The sequence below is a fragment of the Haemorhous mexicanus genome, chromosome Z (genome assembly GCF_027477595.1).
Source record: "Haemorhous mexicanus isolate bHaeMex1 chromosome Z, bHaeMex1.pri, whole genome shotgun sequence".
NCBI lineage: Eukaryota > Metazoa > Chordata > Aves > Passeriformes > Fringillidae > Haemorhous > Haemorhous mexicanus.
This window is the reverse complement of record NC_082381.1, coordinates 63,947,385-63,962,985: the sequence shown is the minus strand read 5'-3', so window position 1 is coordinate 63,962,985 and position 15,601 is coordinate 63,947,385. Positions and strand designations below refer to the sequence as shown.

At 39.8% G+C, this 15,601-nt stretch overlaps 1 protein-coding gene across 14 annotated transcripts in view; it reads right to left on the bottom strand.

Moving 5' to 3' along the window:
• ARHGEF28 (Rho guanine nucleotide exchange factor 28) overlaps positions 1-15,601 on the bottom strand; it is a 119,566-nt gene that overhangs the window by 82,000 nt on the left and 21,965 nt on the right. Inside the window, exons 1-2 of one of the 14 annotated variants that reach the window (XM_059873679.1) lie at positions 2,312-2,438; positions 2,010-2,190 (exon numbers count right to left, since the gene is read on the bottom strand). The exons of 12 other annotated variants lie outside the window; for them this stretch is intronic. The gene's annotated coding sequence lies outside the window, so the exon portion shown is untranslated. Of the gene's footprint in view, positions 1-2,009; positions 2,451-15,601 lie in introns of those variants that run through there. One more of the 14 variants, XM_059873685.1, reaches the window with a different exon arrangement.

Below are 15,601 nucleotides of genomic sequence, written 5' to 3'. Positions count from 1 at the left end.
CTCCACTGGAGATGCACAATGAACCACAACGTCCCACTGGCAGGCACCACTATCACACAGCAATCTCTGCCCCAAGAAGGTCACACAGAATTTTGCAATTTCACATTCTTTTTCAGCAATGTCAACTATCTCCCCCATCTCTGTTGCTTAGAGTGGCCACAGGGTTTCCACTTTTGAACTGCTGAATGACGGCATGGCTCCCCTACAAGTGACTTTAGCTTACTGACAGCTTGCTTTAACTTTTCCATTGCTGTTTGAACTGAAAGAACTGACACAGCAGAGAGTGAAGAATATACTTCAGAAAGATTCATGCTTTTCTTGCATGAATAGATTTGCTGCTGTCTGAGGCAATCATCTCACAAAAATCCAACACTGCATGCCACCATAACTGAGACAAAGCTCCCTTTCTTCAGTTCATGACTTTCTGACTCAAGCATAAAGTAGCAATGTGGTCATTTATACAGTCTCAAGACACCAGATGTACAGCCTTAGTCTTCTGCAGATGAAACAAATACTCCAGGACAGCAGTAAATTCTATCTCTATTTTAAAAAGACTACATACTATGAAATCTCTAAAACCTACCAAAAATTTATAAATGCCTCCCAATGCTTTGCATACAACCAAAGAGTTCAAAATTCTTGTTTGCAACAGAAGGAAAATTAATTTTACCTTTCCTTTTGGACACAATACATAGTCTAAAAACAACAGCTTGTATATAAGAAATTAACTAAATAAACCATGTTACCATCCCAATTATTATGGTCTATTCCTGCTTGATTGAAAGTGCTGCAACACTAATGCTGAGCAGGATGGGAATAAGGTCCCCACAACAGAACCCAGGCTGCTGCAACTAGAGGAATGGCAAAAAGGGAACCAACAAATCCAGGGCAGTAGGCTTTTTCCTGAAAATACCAAATGCAGAATTTTCTAGCTTTTCAGACACTTTGAGAATATCTAACATGCCACACTTTCTTTTTCCATTGCAACAACTGAATGAAAAACAAGGACTTTGTGAGTGCAAGAAAAAGGCATTCATATAAATAACAATACATTCCTGATTATAGTCTTGGTTTTCCTTTTGAGTTCAATATTGTTAATGGAAAAGCTACACACAAATTACAGGGATTCTGCAAACTACAGAGAGTAACTTTTTTGTACTGAAAAAAATCAAAACCTCAGGAATGTAGTTACATAAGATTATACATAAGGACTATACAGTATGCCATGCCTTAAGTTTCTATATTAAACATAACATATAAATAATTTTCTAAGTTTAAAAAAACGCAGCATGGAATAAAGATAACACAAAGAAAATCAGTGCACAAATGAGGAAACCCACAGCTAAGAATGGAAAAGTTGAATTTCAAGACCAGAAAAAAAGCCAACTTTTAGTGTGTTTTTAGCTCACAAGCCTTATGTATGTTGTGCACTCTCAATCTAAAAATACAGGTAAGCAACTGCACTGCTATTAAGGAACTTATACATTCAATCATTCTCTTTATTTTATTCAATCAAGAGATATCCTGAAGGCTATGACAACAGTACTTCAGACATTTTACATTAAAATAAGAAAAACTAAACTAAACTCCATAGAAAAAGTCTGTACTCTGTATTTGTTCTATAAATAATAGACCAGGGTTGGCTTTTGATAAAGGCTCCCAGGCATTACACTACCGGAAGAATGGAACTAAATTAAATATTCCAAAGTACAAACATGAATACAATGGCAATGCAATTGAAGACACAGATTTCAGGCAAAGATACTCCCTTTAGAGTCCACCATGATTAAAAAACAACTTGGGAGACAAAAGAGGCTTTTACAAAGTTCTCAACACCTCTCATGCCCCAGCTTCGGACATACAATGTGCTACACCTACACAAAGTAGAAACCCACAACAGTAATCACAAAATTATACTGGTGATCAGTGACATGGCAGCTTAAATTAAAAGGCTACAAATCCAGCCTGAAAAGTCTACAGCTGGAAATGATGAAGAAAGTCTGTGGTACCTGGTAAAGAAGAGATCTGTCCCAGAAGTATTTTCTGAAGAGCTTAATGTCTGACTCCAGCAAGTGCTGTGCAGTGTGACTGAATGTCAGCGCCAGAGCTCCAGATGAATGAACAAACTGTATGCAGGCACCCTCGCTGATCTCTTCTCTTGAAATGTCAAGCGACTGACTGTCTTGGAAGCTGAAATGACAAACTCTTTGAGCCACAGCAGATGCCCTCTACATGGGCAGAATGAAAGCACTGCCACAGGGAGCTTCCGGCTCGCCCTCAGCACAACCCATGAGGAGCCCAACACACCCACTGCAAAAACCAGAGTCAGAAAATCTGAAAGATCCACTGAAAACACAGCTGGGCAAACAAAAATGTGCCAATGACTCTTCTCAGCCTTAAGAACACAGAGCTACTTCTAGCTATCAACTGGGAAAAAACAATGTTAATTCTAGACAGTTACTCACTATTTAAAGAAGCCAGAACAACAAGCTGTGACAATACCTATTTCTCCTTATTGCTGTAAATGAGCAATAATACCTTTTCCTGTCAATGTTGCCATATATAGAAGTAGGACACAACTGGCAGCTAGCAGATTTGTTATCCCACAAGAGTGAAAAACAGAAAGTATCTCAAGGGAATACAGTATTGTTTGGACATAACAAACAAATGAGACAGTCATAACATAATGTACTGTACCCATGCTGTATTTTTTTTTTTTTAAGCTGAAGTACAGATAAGTTTCACATAAACTACAGGCTGCATGGAGCCAAAACTGAAAGAACTACATACCAAAATAAAAATGCATCCCAATTCTTGCGTATTTCTATTTGTAGAGAAAAGCCAAAAGTAAGAAGGGGTGTCTGATGCTTACCACTTGGTATCCCAAAACACATTTATACACCCCATGCAGCTCCTCAGGACTGTACAGACAGAGCTCCAGACAGATGAAAGGTACCATAAAGCACTTGTCCTTTAAGTTATCTGTCAGTGTGGCAGCTCTGCAGCAAAACAGAGTCATAACTGCAGCACTGTCTTTGTTGCTGATTCTCCCTTATTTGTTTGTTCAAACTTGAGCTTTAGAGGGGTCACAAATTCTGCTGAGGTTTTGTGGAAGTCAGGTCCTATGGTTCTATTCATACATAAATATTTATATATATATATATTTTTTTTTTTTTTAAGGAATGCCTTTACTTGTTTTTAGTGTGTCAGGATTCAGCTGATACAGTGCTAAGAGAGGTACCTGATGGTGCAGCTGGTCCTCTGTCATTTAATTGACTATTAACTGACTTCAAATGTAATGAAGAACACAAATAATAAACTACTTACAATTGTAAATGCAAATTTACCATTTAAAATTATAATACTGGCAAAAAGCAGCAGAAACCAGCACAAAATAGGCAACTCTTGCCAGACAAACAACAGTACTCCCCACATCCCTTAAATGACAAGACATTTTCATAGAAAAGAGCAAACCATTATACGCACTTTGTAAAGATCTCAACAAGTTTGGAGCGTCCATTCCGTAAAGCCAAATCTAACAGTGTTGCTCCATCCTCATTAGGTAATGCTAATGCTGATGACCCTCCAGGCTGGGCTGCCAAGAACAGGGAAAGCTTAACCAAGCCCAACTTCATCACAAGGTGAAGAAGTTTTTCTTTGTTCAGGCTTTAAAAAAAACCACAGCAAGCAGATCAAAATCATCAGCAACAAACCCCAACATTTTACTTGCTGGTAAGCGCCAAAAGACACCTATTAGCATCTGCAGAAATAACACAGCTCAGGTTCAAGCCTACAAAATTCTTTTGGCAGAAGACTTTAGGTCTTTCACTGAAAACAGCAGTTACATACTTAATTGCACATGCAGAGCTAAAGAATAGCTAAATGCAGTCTAATTTGTTCCATCAAAGAAAACAGCTGGAATTAGATAATTCCAGCTGTTAATTAATTATTATTTCTCTCATTCTCTGTATATAATATAGCATTCAGCACCAGTAAATGTCCCAATGTAGAAGATAGTTAAAAAGCAATTTTCCTGCAATTTGCCTCGCCTCAGCAACACAAAACATCCCGCAGCATAGCCAAGTATCTAAAATAAAAAAATAAAAAAAGGGATATGATTTCTCAAGGAAGGCTTCTTATCAGGACAGTAAGAGATCCATGTAAGCTTATAAGCTATAAAATAACACACACATACATAGAATACACCGGATAATTCCTGCTTCTCTCTTCTCAAAAGGTGACTTCATGTGCCAATCCTTCCTCTCCTCTCCACTTTTTAGCACAAAATTATCAAGGTCAATGGGATGAAGATTAAAATAGAAGAGTACACAACCATAACTTAGTCACTGGATGGTGAAGCATCATTCACACCATTCCCTGGCCTGTCTTCAAGGAAGGATTTATTTGCCTTAATACATATATTCTCAAACAAAAGGTCTCTGCAATTTAAAGGCAATAAAATATTCTCAAGTGCCACTCAACCAATTTCTTACACTGATATTTTGGTATTAAGTTAAACATGAGGGCTCCTCCATGAGGGTCAAGTTAGGGACCATTGCTCTACAGTTTTCAGAACAATCAGCAAAAATATGTTAGGTTTCCAGTGATTTAAGAAATGTCACTGAAATTTCCACTCCTTTCCCTTCACAGCTTCCTTTTACATAATTGAAGGCTGCTGTCATGTCTCAGCCAAATACATCCTCTCTGGACATTCTAACAGAAGAGCTGCCTTCTACAAAGCTGAATGTCTTTGGAGGCAATGAGGGAAAAGTCATTAGCCTCTTTCAAAAATGCTGGACTTAAGAGTGTTATTATATTCAAAAAAATTTTTTATCTTCACATCCCATAGAGCCGGAATTGCAAGGAACTTAAGGAACTTTTCCCTACCACAACAGAGGGAAAATCACTGTAGGATCCCCACCGGTGATACAGTTTTTTATCTGAGCATTTGGTATTGATTATTTGGTGGCAACCCATGCAGACTTTTTACCTTTCCATTTCAAGTGGAATCAAAGCTTCCAGACAGTCAAATCCCAGAAAAAGCACGCCATGCTTCCTTCAATAAATGAAAGAAGTTACAGGCATCAGAATAAAAGGGAGCTTCAGGGCACAGACTCTAGCACTTTAAGAGCCAGCACACCTGAATGTAGTGTCTGAAAACTGTTTTTATTGCAGTTCTAACAGAAGTAGACACATTAATAAGACACAGGGAGAATTCTTTATACCAGAATATCACTAAACATTTACATAATATGTACCTAAGTATTTGTGGAACACACATATAAAATGCCACACCACTATTTTTTTAAACTTCATCTTACTGTGGCTAGCCAATATGTGACCTGCTAGCCCACCTATGCAACAATTTTCTCCACAGGTTTCAGTCTTTAAAATTTTTTCTTGGTCTTCCCATTTCAGGTTGTAGGAAAATATATGTCTATCTGGGCACAGGATCTGCTGTAGGATCCAGAGCTACAGAGGAAAGTAATGAATCATGGGGTGGTTTTTTCCTCCAAGGTCTACAAAGTGTCTCTAATTTCAGTCTTTGGAAAGGATGATCATTGCTACATTTTAGTTACCAACACTAACATGATCTATAGTGTTTACACATCCATAAAATGAGATAGCACAGATATTTCAAAGTTTTTGAGCATGTGCAGCCTTTATGCCACTGAATCCAGCTCAAGCATTTGCAGACTGCTTTGCTAAATGGAACCATAAGCAACATGGAACCACAGAAACACCCAGGTTGGAATTAAACTTCAAAGACCACCTACTCCAAAGACCCTACCATGGACAGGGACAGCTTCCACTAGAGGAAGTTTCTCAAAGCACCATCTAACCTGGCCTTGACCAACGCAGCCCAGAAGATCTGACTGAAACTCCCTGCTTCAAAGCCAAATCAAACACTACTCATTAAACACCGCTGTCTGCCTGGATCTGAGACCTTCTTCTATGGAGGAATATTTAAATAAGCACAGTTAAGTCTTCCCAAAACCTGTAGATGATGTGCTACTTCAAAAATGAGAGACCACAGTACAATTTCCCCCTCAGCCAGACGTGATTTGAACACACAGCTTCAAATTTCCTCCAAAAAACCAGTCTGTTTTCATCTCATGGAAGCATACCATTGCAAGTAATTGAAAATAGGGCATGGTGCAGAGGGAAATCCAGGGGATGCAGGGCACAAGACCAAGAAAACAGCAGACTGACTGCAATGCCACAATCAGCTAGGAGAAGTCTCTGCTGTTTAGACATGGATGCCTTTCTAATGCCTTTCTCATTATGCCATCCTCAGAAGTGAAAAACAATGCTCAAAGCCCGGATCTCTCACTCACCTGGAGAATGACCTAACAATTCAGACACAATATGAAAATGTGTGCCAGTATCTTCCCTTTCCCTGGCTGTATATCTGAATAGAGATTGACAACATCATTTGTGCTTTGCATGGACAGCAGTGGCCCCAGTGCTATTTCTGTACTTCAGAGTCTCCCCCGAAAGGACTTCACAGACTTAAGGCTGTGCTACCCATCTGTACCCCAGCAGAAAACCTTGTCTGGAGTGTTAATATGCACACCAGGGAGTTCACGTTTAAATATCCAGGAAATTATGTGCTCCAAAATGCAGACCCTGAACAAATATTATACATTCACAGGGAAAAAAAAAAAAAAAAGTTTTCAGAATTGCTCCTTGATCTGGAACACTGAAACTCTGCTAAAGTGCCACTTTAGACATCAAGCTATGCTCTTCAGATGCTTCCAACTAGACCATACTACACTACACTGTTTGTAACTTACAAGACAGCAGATAAATTAATCTAATTAAAACACATGCAAATATATCATTCAATATCAACCATACCAAGTATCTGTAGATGAAACCCTCATCTTCAGACTAAATGCATTGAAACAAAAAGGCAAACTTTACTCTGAATGTTGGCCTGTGGCCACTGGGTTTCAATGTATACTATAACAATGCAAAAAAAAGCCAGATAAGCTTGCTCTGAGGATGATAAGATAAGCACTTTCCCACTCAGCAAAATGGGAGCCCTTAGATAGCCCTCTCCCTGATGAGGAATAGCCTTTTCTCTGCTCCAACACTGCAGCAAATAAAGTTACTCTTCTGGCAGCCAGATCTTATAAACAATGCAGTATGAATAAGTCTGCTGCAAAAGAACAAGTTTTAAAAATAAGCATAATTAATCTTTGTCTTCTGAAACCGCCATCTAAAACAATAACTTCTACTATCTCACCACAAATACTCTAGTAACTGATCTTTATCTGCCTAACCTAACAACCTCCATCTAACCTTATGCTAAATTTGTTCATGGCCAGCTTGAATGCACATGGTAGCTGAACCACCCAGCAGGTTCACTGCTCTCAGCCCCAATACACTTAGTCAGAAACAGCACTCACATTCTTCCCCTTCCTTTACCTCTCTAGATGATGTGTTTGCTGGGCTACTCTCTTCTTACTAGTCCCACATGGCTTGCCCAGGAGGGAACAGAAACCAACGACATAAAGCAATTGCTAATACCTTCAGAACAGTAAAATCTGAAATTCAATCTGTCCACTCAGAAGGATAAATGGAAAGGTAAGCATGCTCTTCAGTACAGGGATTTTTCACCACAAGGAGGGTGAAGCACTGGGACAGGTGGCCCAGAGAGGTTACAGACTATCTGTCCCTGGAGGTGTTCAAAACCTGATCTTTAGCAACCTGATACAACTCTAAAGCTAGCCCTGCTCCAAGTGGAGGGTAGGACCAGATCACCTCTGGGGACACTGGACCTCGTTACCTCCAGGGACACCTACATCCAAAATCTGCTGTTGTCCTATTCCAGAATCAGCAGTACCAAAACAAAAACAAAACAAAACAAAAAAAAAAAAAATCAAAAAGACATGATGATGACTGATAATAAGCTTTTTTAGACAGACCTGCCTATAAAGAAAAGATTTTCATCAAAAGATGGTAAAGTTCTGAAACAACAGGAGGTTAGTAATTCTTTCCCCCTTAAGAACAATTTCTAGTTTCAGTTCTCTTCTTTTACCACCTTCTCTTATACTTCCTCACTGTGGCAGAACAAATGGCATTTTCTGACACTTCTCACTTTATTTTCCCATACCCTTGGGGATGAATTCAAGTGTGGCATAAAGGCAGAGAGGGGGGAACCACAAAGAAAACGTAACAGAAAGAGAACTATCCAGAAATAAACATATACACAACCAATATTGTGGAAAAAAATGCAACATAATTCAACTGCATTCTGTGGCAAGCTGGAACAAAATAAGGAAAAGAAGGAATGCACAAGACTTCTTTTACGTATTCATATTTAGATGGTATAAAATACTACTTAATTTCAATGGTACAAAATGCCATTTTCCACCAATGTACAAATAAAACCACTCCTATGATTTGAAGGACATGCTGCGGGCTGATTCAGACAGGGTCATCTACTGCAAGGTAGGTGGGGCTGTAAATGACAGGCACTACCAAGACTGTTTTGTGTTGCGTCCCTGTTTTCAAGCCAAAACATTCTGTTTGGGTTACACAAAGCTAAGCCAAACAGTCTGTTTTAAACATTTTAAAAAATCCTTTTGTTCTTCCTTGCACCTGAATCCCTTCCTATGTCCAAAAAACAAACTAAAACCAAATATTTCTCTCTGACAGAAATGACTAAGCCCCTTCTGGGCTCTGAATCTCATTCATTTCCTGAAAGGAGACTAAAAACTCCAAGACTGAAAAGCAGGGGGAGACATCAAAACTGGCTGACAAATTCTTTTTTTTTTTTCCTGGCTTCATATTTTATACATTACTGCTAATTTTTTCGTTTCGCCATTAGGAATGAGATTATTTATAAAGTTGTCTCCAGTGCACCCCACCTCTGCAAAAACCCACACAAGTGATTTTGTTGAGGGACATCAGGCTACAATGCTTGAAGTCAGGTATGTGACAGACAGGTACGAGAACATACCCACAAGAACCAACTCCCAGAGACTGGCATCAATCCTACAGAAGAAAAGGAGAGGAGAGAAAATAAAGGTTCGTTGCAGAGGGAGTCTTGCCTCAGCAGTTTTAGCAGCAGGGGGGGTAGAAAAGGCTCCCAACCACCAGCCCCATGCATCATCATGCCAAACCTACATTTCAGATGAAGTGACTCTATTGACTGGGTGACCCCAGCTATGATGCAAAACACCACAGGAGATGGTGTGTGTTGCTGGCAGGGACATTCCTCATCCTATAGTTCTGCAGCCAAACACTCCCTCGAGGTGTCTGGTGTAAGACACTTGTTTGCTGGGCACCACCCAAGTGCAGAATACCAGCTAAGACACCCTTCCAGCCAGGAGAAGAGCAGGGCACTCCAGCCCAGTGCCAATTGAAGGCTGAGGTCCGGGTCAGACCACGGCTTCGTATCTGGTCTCTTCAGCAGCAGAATGGCTCCAGAGCCCCACTTCTCTATACTGCCTTCAATAGGAAACTTCATCTTCTGTATCTCTTAAGAGTACTCACTCTCCTGTCACTATGTGTATCTCCAAGTGCTCAGTGCTTTTCCCAAAAAAGCCTCTTCATGGTCAAAGGGATCTCAAATGCCTCCTCTCTGACGTTACTTCCACTGACCAGGAGATGAGACTCGTACACTTGCTGGAAACCCATAGCTTTAAGCGTGCTTGACGATACCTTGCCCCCATGCAGGTTTCTGGGTCAGCAGCAGGCTCTAGAAGACACTCATCAACACACAGGCTAACATCCTCCTCCCTCTGCCAGGCACAGTTTCCAAAAGGACAAACTTCTACTGGGCCAAAGATTTATCTGTTTCTCCAACTTCCTGAGTTCTCTTACCAAAATACGATTACCTCTCCTCACAAATCTCACCAGACCTAGGCACACTTATCCACTGTTCCCAGTGTTTTTCTAATTCTGCGAAGGAGATCAGGCACTTTGCACACCTCTCCATTTCCTTCCATGGGAAAAAAAAAAGTAATCTAAAATTCCAGCTGAAGAGAAGACACAGACAGAATTTTCTTTAATTTACACAACCCTGACATGCATCAGTCAGGTTTGAACTTGTGCACTTTAGAAGGAATATGTGCAATACCAGGTGAAAAGAGTAACATTAATTACAAAGAAAAGGGGAGGGAAAGGGCCATAAAGGAAAAAGTGCCACAGAACATGGGAAAGTGTGCCCCAAAGGCACACTCTAAAGCAACACGGTAGCTCAGTTCATTCCACAAGACCTATCCCTAGAAAACTATTACAATGCATTTATAAAAAAAAAAATGGAAAATCTCCTTGTTCGCGAAAGAGAACTAAACTCTGTCTCCTTCTCTACGATCCACAATTTGTTTTAATTCAGGATGTAAAATTATAGCTTCTATTAATAGACAGAAAACCTAAAAGAGCAGTCTTCCTCTTGAAAATAACTGTAAATTGTGGCAAAGCTGGCAGCAAGTGTTCTTCTTTGTTTACCAGCACAGTTCAGTAACCCAGACAACATGAACTCACTCTCTTGACAGCACGTCCAAAACAACCAGAAACCAAGATGCCCTCAGCTTCTTGTCCATAAAGTGCACTGCTTGCAAAGTGCCCTCCTGTACTCCCAATCGTCCTCTGACAGCTGAAAAATGTAAACCTGTATCTGTCAAGGATAAAAGATGATGAACCTATGTCTGATGGTTCTTGGGACTGCCAGTACTGGAAGGCTGCCATAACCGGATGGTGCTAAGAAAAAAAGCATTACTTGGAAGCATTTTTATCATTCATATTAATTTCTTCTTTCTCTCTTTTTCTCTTTTTTTAGTCTTTCTTTCCTCCCTTACTTCTTTGCATCTTTCCCTTTTTTTTAAATTTTTTTTGGTAAACAAAAATACTGTGGGAAAATTCGCTTCTCCTTTTTTTCTGGCAGCACTAACATTTTCTTTAGCTTACTATTTAATACTGATTGTCTCCATAAATTCAATAATCCAGTTCAGAAGGAAAATATCCCTTATCAATGTGCAACAAACAAAATTGGCTTCTCCCTCTCCCTCCTCCCTACCCCTCCTTCCCCTCTACTAAACCCACCAACAAATAAATGTCTAAGCATAGTGCCTTTGCTGAGTCCCCAGTTTTCTCTAGCACCAAGATGCTGATCTCAGCATCTGACCACTCTGTGGGAGTGAGCAGCTCTTGTCACAGCTGTCACACAGACATCTATTACAAGTGAGGATTACAAAAAGGGTCATGCTTTCTTGTTTCTTTTGTTCAACTTCCTATAATGTGGCCAGTAACTCCTGACCTGTGCAACTACACTAAAAACCTGAATTATTTGCAATGCCCTCTAGACAATCTCTTGGCTCTGTTTATCCAATCCTTCTTATACCTTATAAAAGGAATACAAACATTTTTCCTGAACACCAAAACTCCTAGGACTAAAGAGTTTCTCTATCTTTCCATCAACCCTTACACTTCTAAATCCTCATAAAAATCAATGAGGTCAAAAAACAGCAGATGGTGCAACAGTTTTCTCCAGCAACATGTCGCTCAAAAGTACTTTTTCCCAACAAAAACAGCCCTGCAGCTCTGAAAGCTGACTGAATCACAAAAGTGTTATGCCCTAAGTAGTGACAGATGATAGCACCCATATCTTTCATAACATTCATATTAAAAAGAGCATCCTGACAATGTCAAGTGTCAAGACACCTCCAATCTTTGGTACAAGGAGTTGTAGGGACAGCAGGTAGGGAAAGTTCTCATTCCACTTCTAAATACTCATAAATTTTTAGATCCTGTTTCTCACCTATTTTGAACTTTCAGAGCATGTAAAAGAGTCCAGGGATAACTCTTGATCACCTCGCTGTTGAAGATGAAGGACTTCTCCTTGTGTGCTGAGACATCTGAACTCTCCAGTCTCAGTCCTTCTCTCCCAGTCCCTTCTCCCTCCCTCTCCTTCCCCTCCATGCACAGATCTCCCTCAGCCACAGTCACCCCTCAGCTTTGCTCAGCTTTCTTGGCTTTGGGGACAAAAATACAGTGATGGGGACAGCACAAGGAAGCAACTCCAGTCGGTGCTGCTCAGAGTCAGGAGAGAGGATCAAAACAATACTTTCCAAAAGGAGAGAGAAAGGACACAGAAGTTAAAGAAAGATTATACAAACTGCCTAGAGGAGAGCAAAATAGATATGAGGCCCAGCCCAAGCCTGGACCTCAGAGGGAGACGCAGGAAAGGACTACCCTCCCTTGGGTCGAAGGAAAAGCTGTCTAGAAAGCTTTCAGAAGTCCCCCACCAAGGGTGGGCCCAAGCACTGCCCAGGCAGGAGTCCACTAACAGATCCCACTGTAAATGAGCATTACTACCAGCTCCCAGGAATTTGTTTTGCTTATTCAGAAACCAGGCAAAAGACCCTGGCTTCACGGAAGCGCAGCATCTGTTGTACAAAAAGAGATGTCACTTGTTCAAGTGCAACTGTGCCCACGAGGCAGCCCCACCACAGTATGCTGAAGACATGCTTGTCTAACACCTCAAATGTTCACAGAGACTCTGTATGGCAATAGGGGCACATATCCCAACCTTTTTGCTGCAATGAAATTTCATTTATGTACAGTATTTTAATCAGAAAAGTGAACAAAGTATGAAAAATACATAGAAACAAAAAATACAAGATCTATAAAAGTCTTGCAAGGGCAACATATTTTTTTTCCATATAAATATTGCAGTACACCTGAAAAGTAACAATTAGCACAACTGAAAGAATTTTGCTATGTGGATAGCAGTTGCCCTGGCAGAGCTTACTCGGATACCAGCTGAGATGATCTCTGACTCTCTGGGCCTACAACACAACCAGGATAACCTTTCCCAATGTTTCAAGCAAGCAGGTACCCAGCTGGCTATGCCCAAGCATCTCTCAGTACCCCTGGCATCCTGCTGATGCTTCTGGGTTGGGTTTCAGCTGATGAAATGCTTAGATAAGCCTGTGAACAAAACTACAGTTGATTTCTTCAGGCTTTGATACAAAGTCCTGATTGCTAAAATACAACAGTTTTTTCAGAAGCTGAGCAAATATTTACTCCACATAAAATGAAACAACTAACAGCTTTTTTTTTTCCTCTGTCTAGCCAATATTTGAATGAGACTTGGTAACTGGTTTTACATCTGTTTGCAACACACAGACAAAAAACATACTTCAGATGTTAAGTTACCTGTCATTAAGAATTAGAAAGATTTAAGATGTGAAAAAAGCCCTTACCCTAAGAAATGAGCTTAACTGATACGTTTTTATTTCCCAAAAGCTTGCATGCATCTCTTTCAGTCTGGCTGACATGGAAACTTCCTGTCTTCTAATTTTCAGCAATTTAAAGTACTAAAAGGAAAACAGCCCAAACTACCAAATTTTCAATGAAAAACATGTGAAGCTATCAAGTATAACACAGTTTCCACCCTCAGCTATAAATCAGCTGACTCTGCAAAAGAAAAATATACTCTTCTGCAAACCCTAACTACAGTTTTTTGTTTGCAATGAAACCTGAAACTAGGAAAATTCCACCTGATTTTTTTATGAAGTTTTTCAGTAGCATATCCTAACATGAATTTTCACAGATATTTCCATTCCACTTCCTCTAGGACTTAAAAAAAGAAAAAAAAAATCACTTATAAACTGGTTTAATGATATTTTCCCCAAAGAATGACCATAGTCATAAATTAAGGATAAGCAGTGACAGAATAATGGCAAAAATTACGTTCACTCTGCACACTGAAATGCCGACAGTAACATACTCTCCTCTGACTACCACCTTTTTCTCCCAAGATAAAATATCTCATCACTTGGTTAGAATTATGGCTGCAAAGCTTCATGATACAGCTCTTGCTTCTTTCAAACAGCTCTAATTATAAATAAAGAACTGTGTTCACAGTGAGTCAAGGCAGAAAAACCTTCTATGGAGACAGAGTTACAACAACCATCCTTTTTAACTCTCTGGGCACAAACGAAATCTCTTATTACCCCTCTCTCACTTGAACAATTTTTCATATTAACCACAAAATAAAGCACAAGAGTAGAGAAACTGGACCAAACAGTGAGATATTCTGCTCTGAACTGTGCACCAAACCACTGTTAAAAGCTTTCTGACTTCAAATCAAACTCTACCACCTTCTGGGCAGCTTTCAAGGATGTTCCAGGTTGAAGGCAAATTTTCATAAGCAACGGCCATCATCAAGTCATTATCCAGTGACTGCAGATCTTTCATCCTTAGCCCAAACTTATCCAGCAACATCTTGTGACTACTGGCGGCGACACATTCTACATGATCAACCAGAAAGCGAGACAACTTGCATGACAGATTCTTTCTGTAAGTGATGGGACAGCTGCCAAGGACCACAGGTGATAAACCCACCGTGCACACTAACAGAGGCACAGAAACTGCTTCTTGGTATCCATGGCCTGTAATTATAATGTAAATTAATCACTAACATCATCTGTGTTCAGAAAATACATCAGTTATTTTTCATTCTCATCCGCATCTAAGAGCTGTGGCTGCTCATTCAGAATTATTTTATTCTTCCTGTTCATTACACTGATTTGTCTTAGACATGCACCAAGCATTTATACTGATGAACTTGGATTCAATTAGACTTAAACTGATAGTTCTCCCAATAATACCAACTTGTTTAATTCTAGAATTGGTATTTCTAGGTGAGGTTTCTTCAACCACAGTAGAAGGAATTAAAGATCCTTAGATAAATATTAAGAAAAATTAGATGCTCTTGAAAAGGGTGGGGTTGTGGCCTGCAAAATGAATTCTGAATAATACATCTATTTATTAAAACTGACTTTGCATTTACCCAGGCCAAAACCCAAAAGCTTTTAACTAATGCACTGTTGGGTCTTGGCAAACTTGATTAAATGCTGCACCAATTCTGTTACTTACAGCTGGGACCCTCAAAGTCCAGGGAGTTTTTCCCTTTAACCTCTTCAGCGTTTTGTCTTTCTCTCCTACTCCTTTGACATCTAAGGCAGGGTGGATGCCTAAAAGAGGATATTTAAGAGGGGCAAGCTGTACCTCTCACTGGAGAGTTAAACCTGATGTACTAAGGGCAAGTCTAAGTCTCCCAATGTACTCTGAAAAGCTACGAGTACATGTGCAATCTAGTAACAGCAGAAGGAAGCATGTACTTACCACAACTAGTTGTTTTTAAAGTGCTCTGTGTTCCCTTATGTGCAATTTGGCTACCATTAAATAACACTAATATCAGCAGGGATATAGTTTGAGCTCACATTTTATTGTAATCTGTTCATGGCTTTTGTTGTGATTAAGGGCTGCCTGTAGCCATCAGATTTTGCTCCTATCCCAGAAGCAACCATTTAACAGTGTCACAGAATATGCTGAGATTTTTACAAACAAAATTAAAACCAACTTGGAACAAGCCTAGCATTGTATTTTCCCCAGTTGTAATCCATGACAATTATTTAGCATTTACAGGTTCAGAGAAGCCACTATGTAACAGCAATGAACTTCCCTTTTTTATACTCTCTGCTTATTTTCAGACCCCAAATACCCTTTAGAACACAAGAGAAAACAAGTAGATCCTATTGCACAGGTACGCCACATCTTATAGCCTCCTACTCACACA